At 59.2% G+C, this 25,780-nt stretch overlaps 1 protein-coding gene and 1 long non-coding RNA gene across 4 annotated transcripts in view; both read right to left on the bottom strand.

Annotated features, from left to right (window-relative positions):
- HS6ST1 (heparan sulfate 6-O-sulfotransferase 1) overlaps positions 1–25,780 on the bottom strand; it is a 47,679-nt gene that overhangs the window by 18,571 nt on the left and 3,328 nt on the right. The window lies entirely within an intron of this gene.
- On the bottom strand, positions 412–25,780 carry LOC147916216 (uncharacterized). Of its 2 annotated transcripts, none has more exons than XR_015553141.1 (3): positions 13,189–25,780; positions 2,004–12,836; positions 412–465 (listed from the first exon to the last, which is right to left on the bottom strand). It is a non-coding gene; the product is annotated as an uncharacterized LOC147916216 (long non-coding RNA). The 2 variants fall into 2 exon arrangements; XR_015553142.1 differs by having other exon boundaries at positions 2,004–25,064; positions 25,168–25,780.

Raw genomic sequence — 25,780 nt, 5'->3', positions numbered from 1 at the left:
GGAAACAGAGCAGGCTACCTGCAAAAGGTGCCTGGACTCAATTCCAACACGCGTGTGCGTGTCTGCGTGTGTGTGTGCGCGCGTAGGGTTCTCACACTGACAAGCAGTTCTCCGACGCCAGCAGGGTGTCCGAGACCTGAACTTGATTCTGATTGTCTCCCTGGAGATGGAACAGATCCCACACGTGGGGGCTCAGTCCCACAAGGCCGCCCTCCAATTCAGACGCCACTCACAAGCCAGGCTGTTAACTGTGCTTCTGACCAACTGGCTACAAACAGGAGGTTCCAACGACACCCCCCAGATCAGAACACTCAAGAAAACCCGTTTACTCACTAGATGACCGATTTATTACAAAGAATACGAATCAACAGCCAGATGAAGAGACACACAGGGTGAGGTCTTGAACAAGGGAGCTTCTGTCCTCGTGTAGCTTGGGGCCTGGCACAGTGGTACGTGGGCAGCTCTCTGAAAAAAAGGACCAACGAGCTGTCCTGGGGTTTTGTGGAGGTTTCATTACGTAGTCACGATTGACTAGGTCACTGGCAACTGACTCAACCTCAAATGCCCCTCCTCTCCATGGAAACCAGGGGGGGGGACTGAAAGTTCCAACCCTCCGATCACACAGCCGCTTCTTCTGGCAACCAGCCCCCACCCTTGGGTGGGGTCCAAAAGTCACTTTCATTAACATAACCAAAGGCAGTTTTTTATCACTCTCTTAGGAAATTCCAATGGTTTTGGGAGCTGTGAGCCAGGAACTGTGGGCAAAGACCAAACACTGGTAAGAAAGATATTTTGGTCATCTCAACGACCAAATGTATATTTCTTATAAATCACAATATCACACTACCTCACCCCCCTGGCTCCACTGCACAGAGAATCCAACCTGGGCACCTGGGCAGGTGCTGTGCTCCTGGTTGGCCGGGGGATTACAAGGGGGTTCCCAAGGCAGGCAGCCCCTTTGAGTATATTCTATGGGCCTGAAGCCCCCATCTTCCCCCTCCGGGCAAGTGACCAGAAAGTGGAGTCCCACACCTGGGGGAAGCCAGAGCTTTTTCTCCCAAGCCCCCTGACCTTCATGATCCCACTGGACCCTCACAAGGCCCCTAGGAGACCCATGGGCAGGGGTGACTTAACCATCAGGCCAACATGCACGTGGGGTGCTCTGCACGCTACACCCCTGCACAGGCGCAGATGGGAAGGCCCCAAGCCAGGGCTGGGGTGCCATGAGGAGGAGAGCTGTCTGGAAGTGGCTGCCGACTGGCTCTACGTGGGCCTCCTGCCAGGCCCCCGGCACAGGTCTGCCCTCTGTGCTCCAGCCTGCGTGTCAGTCACTCTCCATTCTTAACCAGGGGTGGTCCCCCTACAAGAGCATCTCAGCGGACACGTCCAGGACCCAGGGCTTGGGGTCCCACCCACGAAGGTGCAGGGGAGGCCACCTTCCCTGGAGACGCGCTTCCTTGCTGTGTGCAGGTATAGGTGCCACTGTGCACGGCGAGGGTGCACAAGACCCAGAGCAGGCCTCCTGTCGGGGAGCTGTTTTTCTGACAGCACTGATGCTGAGGCACCCAGTTGGACGCCAGGCCCTGGTCACCCCTCCTGGCAGGAGACCAGAAAGGCTGTGGCTGCTGGGAGTTCTGGAAGCCCTGCCCAGGGTGGGGGCCACAGGAGGACATACTGGCAACATCCTCCCAGCTGAGGTCAGGCTTGGGGTTGCCCCATCAACCCAAGGATGGGCCTTCCAGAGATCCTGGCTCCAACGAGAAAGGACTGGCCGATGGCTTTGGGAGCTTTCCTGCTGTCCCCAACCCAGCACGGCCAGGTTCAGCCCCACCCTGGACTCTGAGCATCAGAAGCGGTGTTCTGCCCAGGGCTTGCAAGGGGGCTCCCTCCGCCTCTGACTCTACCAAGCTCCTGCCTGCTGTTCCCGGGCAGAGCTCCAGCTAAGTGGGCGCTGACCAGGAGGTGAATCCAGCCAGGTCTCAAGGGCCCACGGTGCCACTCACCTGTGCACAACTGCTGCCCATTCCTATTTCACAGCGCCTGCCTTGCACTTTCTGGCTTCTGACACATGGCAGACAGGACTTCGCTTCCACCTGAACACACACACTCACACGTTGGCGTGAAGGGAAGGGTGAAGGGTGACTGTGCCCTGCTCCTTCCCTGGGTGGCCCGTGCACCTGCTGAATCGCCCAGACCTGCCTCCAGAGCCTTAGTCTCCTCTTGTCAGCAGCTTGAATCCTGGCCAAGAGGTCTTGGGCTCACTCTTTCTGCCTCCAGGCCTCTGCTGAGGCTCTTCCCCCACCCCGTGTCCTCACAGCCTGTAACTGCAGACCCGCCCCGGCCTCCTGGGCTCAAGGAGGGAGAGGCGGAGGCTGTGAGTGAGGCCGGAGGCAGCGTCGGTGCCTGCCAGGGTGCGCAGCACGTGCGCCTGCTCGACCTGCTCCTGCCGTCTGCCAGAGCCTCTGGTCTCTGCGCCAGGACGCATCCTGCACGCAGCCAAACGGAGCGCAGAAGGCCCCCAGAACGCGCAGCTCAGCGGACACTGTCCCTACAGGCTACAGACAGCTCCGGGCCTCCGCAGGCCCAGGGGCGCACAACTCGATACCCACACCCGACGACTCCACAGCAAGTGGGCGCACAGCCCTTCTGGGGGCTCTGCAGACAGAGGGCACACCGTGTGCGTGATGAGTAGAAGCCCACATCAGAGCTCCTGTTACAACTTGACGCCGGTTCTGGAAAACGCATACACCGGGCACAGAGGGAAGACAGGACAGAAACGCAACTGGTGCCAAAAGCAAATGGGGCTTGTCCCCGGGCCTGGAGCCCTGGGCAACTTTTTCTTCTGCTTTTAATTTTTTTATCTTTCCAATTTTATATAACTAAACTTGTATTATAAAACAAACAGACAAAAAGATTAACAGCCTTTTATGTACCTGATCTAATCTGATTTTCTCACAGGAACTGGAGAGTCAGGCCTGGAAGGCCCTGGGCTTCCCCAGCGGCCTCCCAAACGTCTGAAAAGCCACGAGACCACCAGTTATTTGCTTTTCTGGGGGTCAGGAGGGCCAGAGCTGGTCTGAGGACCACTGGGGGTGTCCCTGGCGCTTCCTCAGCTGTGCTGACCCACAGCTGGAGGCTGGATCCACACTCCACACAGCCCTCCCTCGGGGATCCCACGAGGCCCCACAGAGCCTCTGCACGGAGAGGAGGGAGCTGACACCCTGCCCTCCAAGCACACACATCTGCCCACACAAGCACAGGGCTGGCCAGGGAACGATGGTCTCGCAGGTTCTTTGAACATAATTAATTATTTTTCCCCAGACAGAAATTCAGAGCCTAAACAGCACGCTCCAGACAGATGCCATTTGATGCCCAAATTAGCTACAATGCCCCACTTTCTCCTGTCTCGTGGTCCCTGCGGGCCCAGCTCTGCTCTCCTGGGTGGAAAGAAGGTACCAGCTGAGGAGCTGGGAGAGTGGTTGCCTCAGCAGTGACCCTCCGTCTCCGCGGACCCTTCCAGAACCAAGAACCCCTGGGCCATTTCAGGGGCCCCTCTATCAAGTGCTTCTGTGGTGGGAGGGTGGGAAAAGAGGGGCTGCAGCTGTGTGTGGGGAGGGGGCCTGGCAGGCATTCAGTGGCTTCATTCCTACAACCTCTGGCGTGGGCACCACTATGAGATGCCCTCTGCAGATGGGCAACTGAGGCTCAGAAGATCCTTCCTCGGCCAAAGTCTCCCAGTTATCAGGGGCATCTACGCCTGGTGTGTGTCAGCCGCGGACCAACCCCATATGCAGGGTGTCCAAGAGCAGCTGGGGCAGGGTGCCCATGGGAACCTAGTGTGCTGTTCCTGGCACCAGGAAATGGGTCTCCCAACTTGCCATGGGCTCTGACACTTAGCAGCCATGTGGCGTCGACAGGCAACCCAAGGAACATCTCTAGCACCTGTTTCCTCGTTGCATGATACAGACCCTGCCTTGTAGAGTCCACAGCACAGCACCCTACATGAGGGGGGCCCAACCTAGGGACCCCAACCCAGCCATGCAGGAAGGAGAGGAGAGCCACTAGAGAAGGGCAACAGCCAGAACGACTCACCTGCTCTCCCCAGCTGTGAGGAGGGGGCACCAGGGGAACATGCAGGAGAGAGAGAGAAAAGCCAACAGTCAAATATAAAAATCATAAGCAGCTCTATATAGCCTTAAAAAAAAATTGAAGCAGTAGTTAGAAATCTTCCTACAAGTATTCAAATATTGAGGAATGCTCACAGCCTCCTTTCAAACAGTTCTGCCAAAAAGCAAAACAAAAAAAAAAAGGTGTACATACACACAAGTATATACACATACACGCACGGGCACGTGGGCCAAAATGGCAAAGGTTAACAGTCAGTGCGTCTAGGTGAAAGGTCTAAGGTTTCACTACTACTTCAGCTACTTCGTAGGTTTGACATTTTTCAAAATAAAAAGTGGAGGGGAAATTCCTACAAAGAAAATGCCAGGCTATCTCTACCAAATTTTTTTTTTTTGTGAGGAAGTTTAGCCCTGAGCTAACATCCGATGCCAATCCTCCTTTTTTTTGCTGAGGAAGATTGGCCCTGGGCTAATATCCATGCCCATCTTCCTCCACCCTATATGGGATGCTGCCACAGCATGGTTTGACAAGTGGTGTGTTGGTGCGCGTGTGGGATCCGAACCTGTGAACCCCGGGCCGCCGAAGCAGAGCGTGTGCACTTAACTGCTGCGCCACTGGGCCGGCCCCTATCTCTACCAAATTTTAAAAGAACAGATGACCCAACTTTATGCAAACTCTTGTAGACAACAGTAAAGAGATGTAAACCCACCCCCCAACTCACTCTATGAGGCCAACATAACTCCGATACCAAAATCAAACACATCAGAAGAAAGGAAAATTACAGCCCTTTTCAATCCCAATGTAGACATAAAAAAATCCCAATCAAAAACCTTGTCAAATCAAGTAGAGCATATAAAAGATATGACACTATGACCAAGCAGGTTATCCCTGGCACGCAGGGATGGTTTAATAGGAGAAAATTCATATATGTGACTCATCACAGCAACAGATCACAGACCTCAACAGACGCGTAAGAAGCATTTGCTAAAATTAAATACCTATTTATGACAAAAACTCTACGTAGGAATAGAAGAGAATTCCTGTAACCTGATAAAGTAGCCAAAAGAACCTGGAACCAACACAGTCCTCACAGGGAAGCGTCAAATAGACGCATTTCCTCTAAGATGAGGGATGGGGCAAAGACGTCCACTCTCCACACTGTGACTCTCCATCATCCCAGGGTCTCAGCTCGCATGATAACACGACGAGGAGGAGCCTGTCTGTCCATTTCGTCTTTGCTGAGCACTGAACTCACGTGTAGGCACTGGGCTGGGGCTTCACCCTCGTAACCCTGACCACAGGAGGGAACTACCTGGCGTGTCCCGTGCCCAGAGTGCCCGACAGTTAAGGGTCTGGATTGCTCTCAGAGGGCTGGGGGTTCTGGAGGTTTGGGGCAGCCATTCCATGGGAGGAGCGGCAGGAAGCAGCAGCCTCATCAGCCTGCATCCTCCCCGAGCCTAGTCTCCTGGGGACTGGGCCTCTGGCAGGGACAGCCCCAGGCCCCGGGAGCTCAGCAGGTGCGTCAGCCAGAGCACCCGCTTCGGAGTGAGCTCAGGGCGCTGGTCTAGGGCCCTGAGGAGAGCCCCTGTCTACAGGACCAGGGTCTCCAGAGGCTGACGCCCTGCCTGGAGCAGGTGGACTGGGAGGGTACACGTGAAGGCAGGATGCAGGGCCAGCGCCTCTCCAAGTCTCCGTGTCCTTGATTTCTGGCACCAGCCGCTGCGGCCTGACATCAGCGGGCCCCTACCCTTCTCCATCTGCAGGGGTGTGGGTATGCTCAGGAAACAGGCAGCAAGCAGGATCCTGAGGGAGGCCCCTGGCAGACCTGGAGGAGAAGGATCCCTACAAGGATGTGTGCTAACAGCTCTGGCCCAGGCCCTGGGCCCTGCCGCTGCTCACACTTTCCTCGGATCAGCCAGGGCCCACAGCGTGTTTCTGCCTGAGCACACACCGCTCTCTGTAAATGGTTCTCGGCCTTCCCCTTTCTCCGTTGGGTCCTCCGAAAACACACTCCTCCCAAGGCCCACCCGGGCAAATCCCCGCCCAGCTCCTCGATCCCTGGGAGGCTGCAAGAGAGAGGGTCTGGCCCAGGAGAAGGCTGTGCATGCCCAGCAGAGGAGTCCGGGCTTGTCTGGGGTGGAGGGAGCCAGCTTGGGGAGGCTGCACTAGGCAGCGGTGAGGGGAATGGACTGGGCAGGGAGAGCAGGAGCAGGAGGCCAGTGGAGCAGGGCCGAGCAAGGCCCAGGCCTGCCTACCATCACAAGGATCAGCTTGGGTGAAAGGGGTGGGACCTGAGAAGGACTGTCCCCAGCTGCCCACACTAGTCCTTCCGTGGAGTCCAAGCCAGGCAGGACACTGGCTCGGGCAGGCTCCTGAGATGGTAGGCAAGTTGGAGGCTCCTGGCCCATCTAGTGACCACACACCCAGGCCTGGTGTTTGAGGCAGGGACACCCACGCCACGTGCAGAGGAGAAAGCAGAGGGCCCAGGCCCATACCAGCCTGGACACAGAAACAACCTGGGGGTCTAGCCTTGTCCTAGAGGGGAAAGCGTGTTCTGTGCACAGGAGCTCAGGGACCACACTTCCCAGGAGAAGCAGGCAGAAAGTGCCCATCAGCAAGGCTTTCCAGGCCCTGGTGACAGGGGAGGATGCTGGAGCATCTGGGTCTAGCGCCCTATCCTTGGGGGACAGCTGACGGTCTAAGCGGGAACCCCCGGGTACAGGGTCGGGAAGACGCCTGCGTGAATCGTCAGCTCTCCTAGCTGTAGGCACCAAGCAGAGGCCTACGCTGTCCTGCAGGAGATGGGGCCGGCACGTGGGTGGGGACAGTGGGGCCCTGAAGCAGAGGAAGCAACATCTGAGGAAGTGAGTGGGCCCCAGATTCGGGGTGTTCCGATGGCTGCAGGCCAGGGCACGTGGCGCAAGGAGGGAGGGCCAGTGACTCACTGGGCGCATGGGGGGCGGGCTCAGGGGGCAGATGCAGTGCTGTCAGCTGATGGGCTCCAGCTGGAAAAGATGGCTTGACTCACACAGGAGGGCGCCTGAGACGCAGGAGATTCTGAAAAAGGCAGCACAAGGGAAGCAGCCTCCCAGTGGGGCTGCGGCGGGGCCTCTGCCCGCCCACACCAACGCCTCTGGTCACCAGTGCTGCTCCCCTATGAGAGAGGACACGCCCAGCACCGACAGGCTGCCCACCCTGCCTTCCCGTTGGTGGCAGCAGACAGAATTCTGGCGGCCTCCCTCCCTGGCTCAGACACGGTGTGTGCCAGTGTGCGGGACCTTCCGAGCACCAGGAGCCATGGCCCACGGGGCCCTGACTGTGGAGCGTCAAACACCCAAGGGCGTCCACAGGCAAGACCCAGGGGCTGCGGTACGGGGTCACCCCCCCATCATCCCCTTCCTCTAGCCACACATGGTCATGCCAAGGTTCCCACCTGGGCACACCTGTCTCCCCAAGCTTCAGGACTAGCAAAGCCCATGGCCAAGGCCTGTCTGTGGGGTTCCTGGTGGGCCCGCCCGCTGGGAGTTCAGGGCAGGTCCGTGGAGAGCCACCCCCCACTGCTGCTGACCCCCTCCACTGGCACAGCTGAACCTGGGCACCCCCTAGCCGGGTCCTCCCAGCACTTCTGAGGGGGCTCAGAGTCCTGCGAGTTATCTGAATACACACGACCCCTTCAGAACCCGTCCCAGCCTGTGCCAGAGGTGCCCACTCAGCCCCCTACCACCCCTCAACTGTGCACAGCCTGTAGGTTTCTATCTCCGTGGGCCCCAGGGGAGCTGCTCCCCTGCTCCGCTCCCCTCTACACTGTGCTCTCCTTCCTGACAGCCGAGCCCTGCTGTGCATGCAGTGGGGGCCATGCACTGCCAAGGTAGCCCCGTGCCCACTGCACACCCCACCTCCTCCTAGTCCTGCTTCAGGGAACCTCCTTCTCCTCTTCTCTTTCCTCTCAGACGCTCCCCACCCTGGCCCGCCTCTCAGCCACGGGCATGTCACACAACAGGCTGCTCTTTTCCTCTCCTGGCCTGTCTCCCACTACTTTGGCTCGTCCGCCCAAGTCCCCAGGGCCAGGACGGGGCCTGGGCAGAGCGAGCACTCAGAGAATGGCTAAGGCTTTGAGGCTCAGAACGAAACTGACTGAGGAGAACGACCTTCACGCCATAAAACCAAGAGCAAAAGCAGTCAGTGGTGGTATCCTTGGTGGCCGCCGCCTACCTATCAGGCCATTTCCTCACCCGGAAGGGGGGAGGTCAAGAGGCCGGCTGCCAGATTTCCCAGAAACCACGGTTCCTCCCACCCTGAGAGAGGAGGGGCCTCTCCAGGTTGAAGGAGCAGCAGCAGCAGCAGCAGCAAACCATGGGCCCCAAGGGACCTGGGAACGGACTCCCCCCGCTGGATGAGGCCACAGAGCCTGGGGCTCTGGGGTGAGGGGTCCACGAAGAGGCCTCAGTGCCTGGCAAGCTTGCCAGGCCCCAGGAGGACTCAGAAGTGGGAACACACATATATACACACACTTCCAAGACTTCTCACAAATGAAAACGTGGCCCAACAGTCTCTGGAGGATCGGCCAAAGGACATGGTCTCCAGCCCTGCAGGGCCTGCCATGACCCATCCTGCTGCTGAGAAGGTATCCCTGCGTCCAGGGCCTCAGCTGTCGAGTGACAGCCTTGGAGGCAAAGGCCCCTGCACTGTCCCCAACATGACACCAATCTTGTGGGAATCAGGAAACAGGAATGTGAAGGCTGCAAGCCGGCCAATGGTGGCAGCTGGCCCGCAAACATCCTGCCTGTCGCCTGGAGCCCCTGCGCCTAGGAGGGGAGTACCAGGTCTATTACGGCCCAAGACCCAGGAGCCCCTGCGCCTAGGAGGGGAGTACCAGGTCTATTACGGCCTAAGACCCAGGAGCCCCAGAGCCATAAATGACCCCGTGCAGGGATCCCTCATAAATCCAGTGTCCCTGGGTTGAGAGAGCTCAGCACACACTCCCAGTCTCCCCCAGCCCGGCCTGCACGGGGCCCACGGGGACAGACAGGTGGAGAGGAAATCAGGGTGGCCTGGCACACAGAGCCCGTGCATGTGTGGCCTTCGGCCACCAGCGAAGGAAGGTGAGTCATACACCTGAGCACAGCTACAGCTGTTTCCTGAGTGACCATGGGGGCTGAGGAATGAACAACCAACCTCGGAGGCGGGAAGCCACAGGGAGGTGAGGGCCATGACGGGGCCCAGTCAGTCCCACAGCTGGTTTCAGACCATGGAGTGGCCATGGTGAGCCAGGCAGAGGCTGAACTGGCCCTGCTGGCATTCCCAGGGGGCGGGGCCTGGCCCCAGTCAGGAGCCCACGTTGAGACCACTGCAGAGACAAGCATACCGTGATGGTGCCACTCCTCAGCTCAGCTCTGAGCCAATGGGCCTGAGGTCCATGCCTCCTGAGGGCAGGGACCTGCCCACTCCTGTCTGCACCTGCCCAGAACCTCTGCTGGACACCTGCCCCAAACTCTAGAAAGCGCTGTCCCACACCCCTGCCTCCCCAGTTTCGGGGCCCGTGGAGTTGGAACCTGGTTTTGCCACACTCCTCCTGAGACCCTAAGCAACTCCCACCCCAGCTCTTCTGCACTGCGTTCCCGACCATCCTGCTCTAGGCCAGGGACAAGTCACTAATCAGAAAATAAAGTTGGTAAGGATGTGGAGGAATTGGAACCCTGTGGGAATGTAAAATAGGATGGTGGTTCCTCCAAAAATTAGACATAATTTCCACATGATCCAGCAATTCCACTTTTAGATATAAACCCAAAATAATTGAAAGTAGGGCCACAAACAGATATTTGTACAGCCATGTTCACAGCAGCACTATTCACAATACCAAAAGGTGGAGGCAACTGATGCATAAATGGATGTGTCCAGTGAAGGATAAACGGATAAGCAAAATGTGATATATACATACACCGGTGTGTCATTCAGCCTTAAAGCAACAAAGTACCGACATGCTACAATTTGGATAAATCCTGAAGACACTACAGTAAGTGAAATAAGCCAGTTGCAAAAAGACAAACACTTATGATTCCACTGATGAGAGGTACCTGGAGCTGGCAGATATACAGCGACAGAGAGTAGGACGGTGGGTGCTGGGGGAGGGGACAACAGGCAGTGAGTATTTAGTGGGGACAGAGTTTCACTTGGGGAAGATGGATGCTGGTGATAGTTGCACAACAATGCGAATGTACTTAATGCCACTGAACTGACACTTAAAAATGGTTAAAATAATAAATTTTATGTCATGTATAGATTACCACAATAAAGAGAAAAAGAGGTTCTTCTACGATAAGCATCTGCAGCTCATCCTGTGTCGGGCGACTCCTCAAGAGCAAAGCCACAAAGGCTTCTCAGGAAAGAAAACAGCCCTTCTCTGGGCACGGCCACCCAAAGGCCCCCAGTGACGGGGGGACAAACGGAGTCCAGAGGGTCTAAACCTACCCCCACCAGGGTGGGCGGGGCTCTCAGGGGAACAGCAGGACCAAGAGAAGACTGAAGGTACCACACTCGGCCTTGGGCGGGCAGGAGGGCACCCGGACACAGCCCAGGACTCAGGGGTGACCTGACCGAGAACCCCATCTCTGTTCTTCAGTTGGACAGAGCAGGGGCTCAGCAGGTAGGCCCCCGCCTCCCACCGTGAGGCCAGGGAGCACACAGGTCTCCTCTTCGCTCCCCTGCACCACGCCTCACCTGAGGCCGACGCCGGTGACCCCAACCCCCCACTGAGGGGGTTCACACCCCCAACGGCCCGGGAGGTGGTGCTCTGCTCCTCTACCCTCCGAATGAGGAAACTGAGGTTCAGGTCTCGCCCTGGGCCGCGGGTCCCCAGCGGGAGCAGCCCTCTGCCCCTGCCGGCCGCCCCGAGTGCTGTCAACCAACCGCAAGGTGGCAACATGACACGGGCTGCCACTCCAGTCTAGGAGCATAGGGAGACGACCGCTGTCCTTTTAGGGCTCCCTACCTCCAACTTGTGACAAGAAGGGGGACAGGACAGACAGCGGGCAGGGTCCTTTCCTCCAGGGCCCCCCTTGCGTGCCAGGCACCCCGGGAGGCTGCATTTCCCAACCCCGGGGGAGTCAGAGAGAGCAGCACCAGCCCCATTTGACAGATGAGGAAGCTAAGCACAGAAAACTCAGGCGCTTCTCTGAGGCTACATACTGGTGAGGAACCCGGTGGGCTTCAGCCAGGCTGTGTCTCTGAAGGTCATGACCTACTCTGTGCAGGGCCTCAGCAAAGAGCCAGGACCCACAGGTGAAGTGCAGTGGCCCACGCCTGTTTTGAGGGACCCCAGCTGCTGGTGGGACAGAAGCCATCGGGGCAGGGGCTGTGCTGGAGAGCAGCTCAGGGCCTGCAAACACTGCCCATCTGCTGGGCAGAGAAATGTGGTCTGCAGCAGCACAAGCACCAGCCCTCCGGCAGGCAGAGAGCTGTATCCCCCTTGGGGCTGGGGTCCTCCCCACACCCAGTGCACAGGTCTCCTTCGAGGCCCAGGCCAGGGCAGCCTGCAACATCGGACCCCAGCCTGGGCTAGCTCCCCCTGGCTCTGCCAACTTCACCAGGCACAAGGGCTCCAGGGCTCCCGCCTTCTGCACCTTTTGCAAAATGGGGGACTTTTCCAGGGACCCCAAGCAGATTTCGACCCCAAACTCCTGCAGCCAGAATCACAGGCCTGTCTAACACACAGCATACGCCGAGGGCAGGGCTGTGTGGACGAGGTTGCACAGGAAGCCTCCTGGGTAGGGAGGCCGGGGCCCGGGCCCTGACCCACCATGGGCCTCCCACAGTGGCTCCCCAGGTGGCTTAGCTCCCTGGGCTGCAGCTGGGGTCTACAAAGTAGACATTGCCGCCAGAGAGTACCTGCAGCCCCAGGACACAGGTGCCCCCACCCAGAACCTGGCAGGGACAGGACAACCTGGAGCAGGCGGAGGGCCCACCTACCTTCCCCAAACCAACCCCAAAGCAGGGCCTTTCCTATCACAGCAGGTCATCCCCAGGAGGTGTGGTGTCCATGGATACCTCTGAGGGGGCCATGTGTGGGGGCAGCGGGGGTGTGTGTCTACCTGGGGGCAAGGCGGCAGGGTGTGGTGTGTGTGTCCACCTGAGGCCCTGTGCTCATGGGGGTGTCTGTGGCCTTGGCTCAGCAGTTGAGCAGTTCTTGTGGCTGGAGGTCCACAGCCCCTCCCCCAGGCCCGTCCCCAGAGCCCCTCCCCCAGCGAGGAAGGGAGGGGCAGCTGGGCCTCCAGACCCAGCTATCTGTCCAGCGGCTTGTTTGTAGTTAGTCTCTCCAGGCAGGCCTGACCAACAACTGGGGGAAGGACAGCGTAGGGTGGGCCAGCTCGAGTGACAGGCTGATGCTGGTAGAGGGCAGGGGATGCCCCATGACCGGGGCCCACCACCCTGCTGACACAGTCACCCATGCCCTCAGCTCCACAGCCACATGCATGCTTCCAGGCCACCTAGGGCCCCTTCGGTGCCAGGTGCCCCCACAGTAACTCCATGAGGCCACCCAAGGACAGCCTGAGGCAGCCACTACCCCTTCACAGCAGCACAGTCCCTACCTTGTCGGGGCCCCGGGTCTGCCCTTCTTTCCTGTGCGACAGCTATCACGGTGTCTTGGGTGTGGTGAGCACAGTCAGGATGGCAGACACAGGGAGCGCCCAATGCACCGCACCTGTTGTGCCTGCCTAAGAAGCGAGGATCGCTGTCATTGTCATTAGCCGGGGTCCCTTCTTCTGGGAGGGCAGGAGGGAGTAAGGGAGCCCCGAGGTCCATCCATCTGAGGACTCTGGTCTTTCACCCCCGTGACAGCCTCCTGTGAAGCCCAGAGCCCGGCCCTCCACCCCTCCTGCGGGCAGGGACCTGATGGGCTGAGCCGGCCCTCCACCCCTCCTGCGGGCAGGGACCTGAGGGGCTGAGCCGGCCCTCCACCCCTCCTGCGGGCAGGGACCTGAGGGGGCTGAGTCGGCCCTCCACCCCTCCTGCGGGCAGGGACCTGAGGGGCTGAGCCGGCCCTCCACCCCTCCTGCGGGCAGGGACCTGAGGGGCTGCACCACTTGGCTCCAGGCTGCTCCCTTCCTGCTAGGGCAACCACTGCAAATCTTCCACAAAAACAGGTTTCCTTAACGTCCTGGCCTTTTCTGAGGGGCAGCCCAGCCACGGAGTGGAAAATTGCTCAGCACCTAAAGGAAAAGCAGGAAGGAATTTCAGATGGGAGGAAAGGTCCCAAAGTGCCAACCACTTGTAAGGAAAAAAATGAATTCTAGTTCTAGGATGTTTCTGAGTCACTGCTGGCTCCACAGTACGAACTGCTGCTAGGAGTGTGTGGGTGTGTGTGTGACCGTGAAGGGGTGGGTGTGGCTATGTAAGAGCATGGGTGCCTCATGCAGCCTGTGGTCAGCCTCAGGAGCCCCCTAACTTCTCACCCTCTTGGAGGAGGGGCACCTTGCCATTTCCCTGGGGAAGGGGCCAGTGTCCCTAAGGCCCACACAAAGTCCAGACCCAGCCCAAGGCTGCTGCTCTGTGAGGCAGAGGATGGCTTGTGGTTGGCAGTGACACGGAGCACAGACGACAAAAAAGGCCTCCAAACTGGAAAAGGAGCCATGCCATGTGGCTGGCCCCGGAAAGGCTGTGGCCCCTCCCCCAGCAGCCACGTTAGCTCTTATCCTGGGTGGTGTGCACAGCAGGCACAGGGGTAGGAGGAGGCTGGGAGCCTGGTGGAGACCCAGTGGTCATCAGACCAGTGGTTGCCAGTCATGGGCACAATCTGTGCACAGGACAGGGGTGGAGGTGCTTGTCCTGACCTCAGGGACATGTGTGTGCAGGTTTGAGGCCTGTGGCCCTGCCCGTCAGAGCCTGGCTCCCATAGGATCCCCTGAGACCTGTGTCAACCATGGCTGAGCGCATCCTTGGAGCTCAGCCCAAATAACCTGTTCCTCCACCAACCCACGTGGTTGGGAGCTGATGAACAGTCGGGGACAGCATACTGACCTGTGCCTCCCCCACCAGAACCACTCAAAGGTCCCCTAAGGGCAGGGAGGGCAGAGGGCCAGGCCCTCTACGGTGCCCACTGGGTCCTCTCTCTGGATAAACTCAAGCTCCAATCAAACAGAAAACACTCCTGCCTGGGCCACGAAGCCAAGCCTGTCCCTCGAGAACACTTATAGCATCTGGAAACCAGGTGGGCATCGGGAGACCCCCAGGGCTGCCAGCCCACCTAACCCTATGCCGCACACAGTGTGGCCACGGTGTGGAGGCTTTCAGCCAGGCCCTGCACTCTAGGCTGGGGCTGCTGCTTCAGAAGGTCTCAGAGAGGCAGAGTATGGAGAGGACGCCCAGTCCTGGGCCCCACGACTCCCTGGCCAGCCCCTGAGTCACAGCATGTACTAGCGTTATAGAAAGAAAGAAACCAAGGTAAATATTTAAAAAACAGTTTTCAAGTATGGCACTAAATTTTCCACAGCGCTGAGCTTCCTCTTCCCCATATGTGGGACTGACCCAGCGGGCTCTGGGCGACATCTGACGCTGCCTAGGATGCTGGCTGCCTTCTCTTAGTGTCGCTGCTCCTTGGGACAGCACGGGGGCCCATCCTGAGAACTGGCCCCTCTCTGAGGACTGGCTCCAGAGTGACAACAGCCAAGTGGCTGTAGCCAGGCCTGTGGTTAGAGCACAGACAGGGCTCCGGGACGCCTGGGTTCAAGTCCTGCGTCTGCTGCCTAAGCCACAAAACCTTCGGCAAGTTGCCTGACTTCTCTGAGCCCCGGCTTCCCCACTTGGAACAGGAAAAGAGTGGAGCCACCTCACAGTGCGCCGGGGACAGTGCCTGTGCCTGGCCCACTGGTGCCTGCAGGCCAGGGCCGAGGCCCCACAGGGGCCGGCAGAGGGTGGGGTACAGGGTGCATCCACCCCGAGGCCAGAGTAGAAAGTGTGTGAAGGGACCCTGACCTGATGTCACCTGGAGAAAATCAGTGTCTGGCCTGGCAGATGGACAGCAGAGAGGTCACCAGAGGGGGTCCAGGCCCTCACACGACCCCTGTGAACTTGAGAGGGCCGCCAGCACAACCCAAAGAAGGTGTGGACTGCCGAGACCCGTGGGCCCTCCTGCATCCGGGCTGCCAGTCAGACACGGCCGCGCAGCTCTGGCAGGGAGAGGAGGGGGCCAGGATCCCACGTCAGTGCCCCAAGACCACACTGAGGGAGGGCTCGGTGAAAGTCTGCTAAAGGAACGAAAAAGACCCCAAAGGCTCCCAGCACAGGGTCCAGGCTGGCCCAGGCTGGGGCTTCCTGTGTCACCTCAGCAGGCAACAGCCGCTGGCCCCCGAGGGTCAGGCTCCTAAGCCAGCAGACTAGCCCGGCCAGGGCTCAGAGCTGGGGGAGGCCAGTGACCAAGTGCCCACACACAGCTGCAGGCTATCCCCCCAGGCTCTGTGGTAACCGCTGACCCTGCTGGAGAGCACTTCCTCGGGAATGACCCAGAACGGCTCACGTGATCCCCGCCCTGCCACCGCATGTGCGGCACACTGTGAGGGCGGTGCTAAGTCACCCCACCCGCAGCCCGGGACTACCCCTCCACGCCTGGTGCTGCCTCAGGCCTGGCCAGCAGACGGACACACTGACCGGAGATGGCCGGGCTCAGGCTGCAGGAGGGCGCAGAGAGGGATCGAAGGGGCACGCTCAGCCCTGCTGCGCCAAGCAGGGCCCACCTCCCCAGCCACGTGGGGTTCCTTGGTCTGTGGGGAGTCCCTGCCAACTCAGAGCCACTCTGCTGCTCGGATAGAGCCTTGTGGAAAGGGCCGGCCCTCCAGACAGGTGCTGTGCGTGAGAAGAAGCCTCTGCTTCCTGACTCTTCTGTGCACTAGACGAGCAAAGTGAGGGCTCCATGAGGTGAGCGCGGCCCATGCTGTGGACTGAGCCAGGAGGAGGACACCCCAGGCCGCCAGGGCCCCCTCAGCTCTCATGCCCTAGGACTCTGCTAGCCTGATGCGCAATCTGCGGCCCTAGTGAGCCCTGCCTGACGCCCACTGGGTCCCATTTCGACCCAACTGCTTGAGGCTGGGGCTCTGCTCCTGCTCTGGAACAGCTCCACACCAATGCCATCCCCGCCTTCCACCCACCGGGCTGAAACCTGACTTCCTTTTCTTTGATAAAAATGGTGTTTTCCTCAGGGTACGTTGCCAGCCCAGCTTTCAGGAAAGCAGAGGAACAAGCCCCTCCTTACGGGCCGGGCTCCCGCCCGCCTGTGCCGGGCGGTTTCAGAGCAGGACTCAGAGGCCCTGAACTTTCACAGGGTTCCGACGGTGGCCAACAAACAGCCTTCTGTCTGGACTGGCGGGAGGAAAACAAACTGCCCAGACCTGCTGCCTGGCCGCCGGCCCACCGCGAGGGAACGGGATAGGGGGCGCCGCGCTCGGAGCTCTGGTCTCTCCTCTCGGGACGCGGGCCCTGGGTGGTGCAGCGGGCTGGGCAGGAAAGAGGGCCGGGGCCTGGCCAGGGGAGGCCCTGGCTCTCCAGGCAGGGTGGGCACCGCACTCACACCGTGGTCCACTACTCCCTGGCTTTGTGCCTGCCCAGGCGGGGCCTCTCCCTACAGTGACATCAGATACCTCCAGACTCCCCTGGGAGGCCAGCTGCACTGTCCCCCCGTTCCGCCTGCCTTCAGTCCTCGGGGAGCCATATAGCAGACGGAGGGATGTGGCTGTTTCCAGCTGGCGGCCAGGCATTCAGCTGGGCCCCAGGAGGGTAGGTGGGTGATCACTTGGGGGCCCCCCCAGGACCCCTGGACTGTCTTGGGCTCTGGGAAGCCCATCTTTGAAGTGGCTGTCACCCTCCACCACAGGTGGGCAGTGTGGCGGGCTTGAACCTATGCCTGGTCAACACCTTGGTCTCCTCTCCTGGATGGGGACCACCTGCTCCTTGTCACTGGGGAGGGGTTAGCAGGGAACCCTGGAGCCACAGCTCCGCCCCATGTGACCCTGGGTGACAAGTTATTTAGGCTCCCTGAGCCTCAGTTTCCACAACCGTAAAGTGGGACCTCCAACAGTGGGGTGTGAGCGAGGAGTGGGGCACTGAGGTGGTAATCCGTCACGGCCACTCTGCTCCCAGACTCCGCCCTCCAGGCAAGGACCCCACTCACCCAGCCCCCAGCACAGCACACACCCTGTACGTAAGTGGGGTATACGGGGAAAAGCAACGTCACCTCAGCGACAGCGCCTTCCCCAAGCCCCTCCCTCTGTCAGCTGTGGTCTGGCTGGAGGACCTTCTCCTGCTGTTGCAAAGGTTCCCCAACGGGGAACGTGCAGCTGGACTCCAGAGCAGACGACGGCTGCACCCCAGACCCAGCCTCGCTGCTCCCAGATGACACCCCATCCCGTCTCTGGCCACAGTGATGCAAACGCAAAACCCCGAGTGTGCAGGCCCTCATTTCCCAAGGACGCAATGCTCCAGGGAGGTAACTGTTTACACGTAAGCCTTTCAAGCTCATAACTCAGAGGGGACACGCTCACCCCTGCCCACGGGCCGCAGGCACGTGCCCGCGTTTGTTCCTGGGCCCTGGAGGCCCTGTGGCAGCAGAAGCTGTCCAATTCTCAGACAGAAGGTGACTTCTGGGCTCTCCTCCCAGGCCAGTGTGGGGGGCTGTCTAGGAGCAAATGCTGCAGACACAGGGCTGGAGGGTGCATTCCATGGCTCCTGGGACGACGAGGGAGCCCTGCAGGAAGCTCCGCCCAGAGAGGACCATGAGGGACAGCCCTGGCATGCGGCTGCAGCAGACAGGGGACCAGGCACCAGCTGGAGGCACAGGGAGTAGCGTCTCGCTCCTCAGCCAGGCTGAGGGGTGACCCAGCCCCTTATTTTGAGAAAGCCCTGCCCAGATTTTGATCGGTGGGGAAGGAGGGTCCCACGACTTCAGAGCAATGGGCTCCAGGCTCTGGTCTTGGCTGCAGGATCCTTTCTTGTAACCCAATCTCACAGGGGCCCCGACAAACCAGGGCCGAAGGGCGTGACACTGGTCAGGAGGACCACCTATTTGTCTGGGCTTCTGGGTGCTGCTGAGGACTTCTGAGGAAGGCCCTGGAGGTGTCCCGCTGCATGGAGGGTGACCAGTCAGCCACCAACCTGCCCACCCACTCAGCCCCCTGGGCCTCTGGCTGAGCCCCCTCCACAAGGGGGTCCCAGAGGGGTTCAGAGGTCAGAGGTACGCTCCCCTCCACCCCCTGCACGTGCACTCAGTGCTGTCGGCTGAGGACAGGGGCCAGCCTGCCCCACTGTCCCCTACTGGTGCAGGTGTCACTAAGTCAAACGCCCAGGCCCACATGCAGCGTGAAGGACGGTCGGGAGGAGACGCCCGGCAAGCATGTCACCCACATAACTTCGTCCTAGGATTCATAACGAGGACCTCACAGGGGAAAACGCCCCAAAAACATGAACAGGAAACCTCAGTGGCCAGTACCCACTACGGGATGCCAGTCTCACCCGTCACGGAGAAACGCGCTAAAACCACAGCAGTCATCTCACAGCTACAGGCCTGGCGAAAATGATGTCTGCCGGGCCAGACGGGGAACTCAGGCACGGCGGGGGGGTCGGGGGAGCCAGTCTGCAGAGTGCTGGTCACGTCCAGCAAAGCTGAGGATGGACCATCCACCCTCTGACCCACTCCCCAGGCACAAAGGAGAAGGGGTGGGCAAGCCCGGTCGCCGGCACCTGGTCTGTGCTACACCCCTCCCTCTGCTCCCAGAACAAGGCACAGGAAAAAGAGAGGTGTCTAGACAAACGCGATGTTAACTCCAGCAGTCCATGAATTAAATATGCACGTCATGGACCAAGATGGACAAACCACAACAACGAGGCTGAGTGAGGCAAGCTGCAGAAGGTCAAGTACGGTCTGATGGAGGTTCTAGAAAGTACGAAACATTCAAACAGCTAAGCGCTGCCCATGTCTGCAGTGGAAGTATAAAAAAGGTGCAGGAAAAACACGAAACGCAGAGAGTGGTGATAGGGCTGGTGGGGCAGAGGGGAGGCCACAGGCGGCTTGTGTGGCCCCTGTGCTAAGCTCTGAGCCCACAGTGGGGGCAGAGGTACTGGTGACATAGATCACGGCAGCAAGCAGTGAAAACATGAGCCGGCCATGTCACACCCACCATGCCCCTTGGTAGGGACCATGGCCTGGGCCCAGGGCGGATGGGGGTCCAGGGAGGATAAGAACACCACATCCCTAGTTTTTTAGGGGGCAGGGGGGCAGTGGAGCAAGGACTCGGGACTCAGCCAGGAACCTGGTCTGTGAAACACCCCTCCCTCCTGCTCCCAGGACAAAACACAGGCCTTTGTACAGGCAGGCCTCTCCCTGCATGGCCAGTCACCTGACATTGTCACCCCTTCCTCCCCATCACACTGAGTTCCTCTTGGCTATGTCTCGAGGGTTCTCAGAGGGACAGGTGGGCAAGCTGCTGACACGGGCCACAGACACCAGACCAACCATCTGTCCCCACAGGCCATGATCACAGTGCCACTTGCATCTGCGCTGCCGGCCAGCAGGGAGGGGCTTTCCAAGATCCAGAGAACGAATGTGGCAAAGCCCTTTTGTCATGTGGGCACGGACAGGAGGGAACAGGTGGTCCCCAATGCCACAGCCTGGGGTGAGCAGGAGATCTCACGGCTGAAGTGTAGCACGTCCCAGGCCACCAAGTCGGGAGGCCAGTGATGCTTGGCGGACGTCCCAGATAACAGGATCCTAGCTGCCTAGACTTCAGCTGCTTACAGGGAGCATCCTGCTGGTCCTCGAGCTGGTCAATTCAGAGTGGGGACAGGAGTCAAACTCCTAGCTGGCTCTGAAGGGCCCTTCCCTGGCTCTACCCTTGCTCTGCTGCTGCCACCCTGCTATGACCCGGGGCTCCCAGGCTCTGAGGTGGGCCCTGGCACGCCTGCCACTCCTGCTCTCCCATCTGCTTTGTCCTGTTTTCTCCCAGGCTGGCATTCTCGCTGCTGGGTTACCTGTGGACAGCCTCTGTCCCTACTTGCCGTAGAGGACACAGGGAAGCTTCTGGAGCTGACTACTGCTGGGTCTGGCATGTCCTCATCGACTCCTCCCACCATTCCACAAAGCAGGTAAGGAACATGAGGCTTGGAGAGTTGGGTGTGTCCGGCGTGGAGCAGGGCCTGAGCTGGAACCCGGGCTGGTCTCACTCAAGAGCTGAGCCATTCCGAGGTCCACCCCGGGGCACCGGGGCGAGCGCCACTTCTGCTGAGGGACTGGGCTGCGGCGACGGGCAGGCTCCAGAGACGCCAGGGTCCCCAGCTCCTGCCCTGGACCAATGGGGGTGGGTCCCCCTCGGACACCGACCCCCTGTGACTCGACAGCTTTGTAAACACTAACCCCAGAATTTTAGCCTCTCTAGTTGTTGTCTTCCCAGACAATTACTGATTTGCTCTGATCCCCCTCGTTGGGCCTTCTGACGTTCCCCCTGTAAACCAGCCCCGTGGACACACACCGAGGCCCTCATAGGCATGACGCAGCCAGCCGCCTTCTGGATGAGGAACCGGCCTGCTCCCGGGCCCTGAGGCCTGTGCTCCGCCGTCGGATTGCAGAATTCTAGGGGTTACGAGCGGCCACGGCTCTGCCAGGACACAGACGCGATCTGGAGCTGGAGGAACCATGACGTCACAGGAGGTCACGAGTTCCGCTACAGAATCAAATGACCCACTCCAGATCCCCATTTTAGAGACGGGGAAACTGAGGCTCAGAGAGATGTTTCCCTGTGTCTCCGAGACCCCCTGGCTCCAGACACAAGGTGAGAGGGGCTGCCTGGGGGGCTCCTCTATGTCCCCCAGTTCCTGGCTGGGCCTGCTAAGGCCCAGAGCTGCTGCCTGGGCTTCCAGGAAGGAACCCAAGGACCAAGTCCCCACACATCTCAGCCCTACCCTGGAGCCTCAGAGCCTGCCCACACAGAGGGCCCATGAGCTCCTATGGCCCTGTGGGACTTGGAGCGTGTTGGTCCTCGCAGGCAGCCCTTGGTGAGCCGAGGCCCCAGACCCAGGGTCTTGGCTGAGTGAATGAACCGACCAAGAGCTGGGGTGGGTGTGGGGCCTCCAACGGCCCAGCCACTCTGGAGGGAGCGTCCAGAGAGGCGCGGGCAGGCAGTGCTGCGGGCAAAGGCCGCTGGGGGCTGCAGGTCCTCGGCAACGGTCCCAGCACCCACAGACCTGGTCGTGAGCCTGGCCGGGGCAGCCAGGGGCAGTGGGGAGAAGGGCTGCCCTGGCTGGTTTCTGCTTCCCCATCAAGGAAAACAGGCCCCAGGCCCATGCCAAGGCTGGGTCTGATGTGTGTGGCCCCCAGTGGCTGGACAGCCTCCTCCCGGTGCCCGCCTAGTGGACCCCCATGTCCTCTAATAGCGTCCACCCCGTCAGGCAGTCTGGGACCAGCATTTTAACTCTGGTGTGTGGGTATGTGGGCACCATGCTTTTCCAAAACAATAGGCCCTGTGGGCTGGGGACCTGGGACAAGGCCACACCAGGAAGGGGACATTTTACCCAGGGAGGAACACAGAGATCAGGCCACAGTCCCACAGCAAAAAGCGATGGGCCTGCATTCAGGGGCAGACTGGACACCAACACCTGGGCCTCTGCCTATCTCTCTGGGAGAGCCCTTTCCTACTCACGCTGCTCCTGTCCCCACTCTCCTCCTTTGCTCCCATTTGTTCCCGTGACTGGCTGTGGTCTCAGATGATGTGTCTGAAACCTAACCATGGTTCCACAGCGCTACTTCCTGTCCATACTCCTATTCATCCTGCCAAACCCTGTGTGGAGGCGGCTTCTGCAAGCCCCTCAGGCGCTACAGGTCATACCTCCTGCTGTCACCACTCACATGCCAGCCTATTTTTGTGGCTGGGGCAGCATCTCACCCCTTGGGGCCCTGGACAAACTTAGGATTTTTCCTGCATTATACCACCACCCAAAACAGACAGCAAAAATTTAATAGGAAGACAAAGAGCCAACTGAGTTCTGGAAGAGACAACAACAGGAGTCTTGAGACATGAAGACCTTCTTGTAAACGCACCTCCTCAGCTGTGAGTGCCGGCAAGTGAGGCCGAGGTATGGCTCTCAAGGAAAAGGGAAGCAGGGCTACCACCGTGAGGCACGTGGCTATAGGTCATCGCTAAGGGCCCGAGAGCCGCCGTCCTGTACTGCTTATGCTCCCTAGCCCAGCTGAATCCCCTTCCGGCCTGAATTACACAACCCTTCCAACAAGGCCCTCTAGGACCACCTGAGAACGATCCGACCTCACAGGAGAGGAGAGGTGGTGGGAGGCACTGGCTACACTGCATTAGATGCCCCTAAGCGTCGCCACAGCTGGTCTCAGCTGCCGCCACCACAAACCTGGCCGGTGCTGCCTTGCCGGAGCCAAGAGGATGTGGACTTATTCTTGTCTTGCTGCTACTTCGGTGAAGGCTGCCAGATGTTTTCCAGTAAACCCAACGACGCAGGTCTGCATGTGAAATTGCCCGTGTCTGCCCAGAGTCTCAAGAGCCCACATGTTCTGAACCAGGCAGGTCTGACCCAGCGGCTGGCTGCTGTTCTCACCACGAACAGTCTCTCAGCTGGGGGATGGGGGACGGGGTGGGGGCAGGAGAGGGCTGGGGGCACAGAGGCTTCAGGACAGACAGACGTTGAATGCCAGCTCCCGGCTCTCCAGGATGAGGGACTCCGCAGGTTCCCCAGTGTTTCTGGGCCTTGACTTCCTTGTGCGGAAGATGGGGACAACCGTCACACACCTGCCCAGTGAGGGTGGTGGGGCCAAGTGAGATGACGCATTCCAAGTACCCACCGAGCGCCCAGGGGACAAGAGCCAGCCTCCCGTCTGCACCCTTCCCTCTCTGGACCCTGACTCTCCTCGGGCTCAGGCCCCTCTGGCCCGTGACCTGTCTCCTTCAGACCCCAGATGGCAGAGAGCCGCACCCTGGGCAGTGGTGAAACGCAGAGCTCTGTGACCAGACGGGCAGGCATTTGGGGTGACCGGGCACGGCCCCTCCCAAACCCCTCTCAAGTGACGGCCCACCCCCAAGGGGCCACTCGTTAGGCGGGACTTTTCGATAAAAACCGGAGATAGACACATTTTGCTGATTTAAGAAAGTAAACTCTTTTAAAACCCACAACAATATTCACTACCAAGAAGGGTGCTGCCAGGATGGGCAGTGAAACACCACAGGAGGCAACACAGCAAGGTGCAGACTTTCTGAAGAGTAATTTAACATTTATATTGAGGGCATTTAAACACCCAGGCCATCCAACTCAGAAATTCCACTCCTAGGACTTTCCAAAGGAAATCAGAGCTAAGCAAAATGTTTACATCCAAGGATGGCCACTGCAGCAGTACTTACCGAGCCAGAAACAAGGAACCTGTACGTTCAGAGGGCAGCACGGCGCACCCAGAGGAGGAGGGGTCCACAGCCACACAAGTACTAAGTTTTTAACAACACGGAACAGCATTTACGGAGAATTTATACTATGGTTTCGATTATAGTGAAAAAAAAAAAAAAAAAAAGCAGGCATGGAGAATATGGTGACTTCGCTTTTCTCTTCTACACTTTCCTCCCAATTATCTACCAGGATCACTACTTTACAACAACAAATAAAGAGGGAGATGTGAAAGAAAGACTCAGGGCCCCATGGGGATGACAAAGCCAGGCCCCCACTGACTGTCTGCAACTCCCCAAGAGCAGCAGCCAAACTCTCAGACCTCCCGCCCAGAGACGATGGGTTGCACCAGCCCCTGGGTCCCAGGCTGGGAGCTGCACCCACTGGGAAAGGCTCTCTGACCTCGGAGCAGACAAGTGCCCAGAGCAGAGCTAGCCGGCGAGGCACAGTGGTCCAGCCCCCGGTGCAGGGCCCCAGGTTTGACCGGTGACATGCCTGGAAGGACGGGAAGCTCTGTGGTGCTTTCAAGACAACACGAGTTACAGAGCCTGATGATTTCACAAGCCAGAGTACCAATTAAAATGATGGTCAGCAAACCATTTGAGTTTGCCTTCTCATGCATTTGCTTAAAAAGAAGAGGTTTTGTTTTTGTTTTTACCGAAAGTCTAATTCTGAACCTCTTGACCTTGGATTCCGTTCATTTCAGCCCAAGGCCCATCTAAGTGATACAGGCCCTGCTGACACCCCAACCACGTCCCTTTGGTGGCCGGGCCAGTTCACTGAGCACTCCCTGGCGTGTGCTCTGCTAACACCTGCCTCACTGCAGGCTAACGTGGGTTTTGTCCCTTGAGCGCAAAGAAGAAAGTGATTGTTAAGGCAACTTGGAAAATTGTCAAGTGGCATAGAAATACTCCAATCTAAGTCGACCCCAACCTGGTCACTGGGACCCCGAGGTTCTCTGGGAGTGGCACTACACTCAAGGCTGACTCCCTGACCTGGACTGGCCAGAGGCTGTGTGCGGGGGAGTGGCTGAGGTAGCTGCTGGAGAGGCTGTGGGACCAGAACGTTCTTGTTGGTGCCAACGTGTGGGCAGCACCCGCTTGGCATCCGGCCAGTGCCAACATGCCATGGACATGCCAGAATGGCAGACAGAGAGCAGTCAAGGGCACCTAAGGCAACAGGGTGCTGCCAGGGAAAGCTTCCTGGAGGAAGAGGCAGCCGAGCTAAGGCTGAAAAGAGAGGAGGAGCCAGCAAAGCAGTGGGAGGAGAGGAGAGCATCCTGGGTAGAGGACCGCACAGGCTCACCAAGAACACCAGCGGATTTCTGGAGCCAGAGAGAACTTCAGGATGGTGGAGGGACAGTGCGTGACCTGAGATGAAGCTGCAGGACTGAGAGGGCACACGCCATCGATGCGAGGGCTTCTTGGCTCTGTGCCTCTTGCAAGGAAGCAGAGTCTCTACAGGGCGACATCACAGACGCTGGGAGCCCAACAAGGCCTCCCGGGGGAGCCCTAAGGCAGAGCAGATGCAGGCTGAGCCCAGGACCCCAACAAAGGTGGCCCGGAAGCCACACTCAGGTCCCAAATGCCCTTGGTAGCTCCCCAAAAAGCTTACATGATTTCAGGGACTTTCCAGGGCAACTTCAGCACGACCCTGACCTTGTCTCCTCTTCCGCCCCCTTCAGGCAGACGGGAAGATGAGGAGCAGGTCTTCCAGCTCTAGGAGCACCATTCCGCGTCTATGAAGCAACAGGGAGCACTGAGACACTCTAACCAGAGTCGCCCCTGGCAACAGTCGGCCACCCGCCTGCTGCCCGTGGGCAGCCACACCTTTCCAAGGCCAGTCCTTCTTGGGGGGGCCTTACAAGCACCCCGGTCTGATGCCAGCAGATGTGGCAGCCCCCTTTCAACATAGGACGAAAGAGGGACCTGCCCATGCTTCTCTCACACACCTGCTGCTCTCTTCCAAGTCAGCAAACACTAACAGCTGCTAGAAGTTCCAAACCACGACCCAGGCAGGTGCTGAACACCCGTCCATCTCCCCGTGTCACCTCAGCCCATGCCCAGCTCAGACCCACCCAGGCTGATGCTGCGATGCAGAGGCGCGGGAGCTGTGAAAACCCTCACTTCCCGCGCCACAAGGCCCAGCTCTCGTAGGCCCCAAAATTCGGCAGGCGTTGGCACCAGGAGCTGGGAGAGGCTAGGTGGAGAGGTTCCAGAAGCGCCCT

This window comes from Ceratotherium simum, chromosome 9 (genome assembly GCF_057802395.1).
Source record: "Ceratotherium simum simum isolate JZ-2026a chromosome 9, ASM5780239v1, whole genome shotgun sequence".
Taxonomy (NCBI): Eukaryota; Metazoa; Chordata; class Mammalia; order Perissodactyla; family Rhinocerotidae; genus Ceratotherium; species Ceratotherium simum.
Note: the sequence above shows the minus strand (reverse complement) of the source record. Positions and strands in the feature narration are given on the sequence as shown.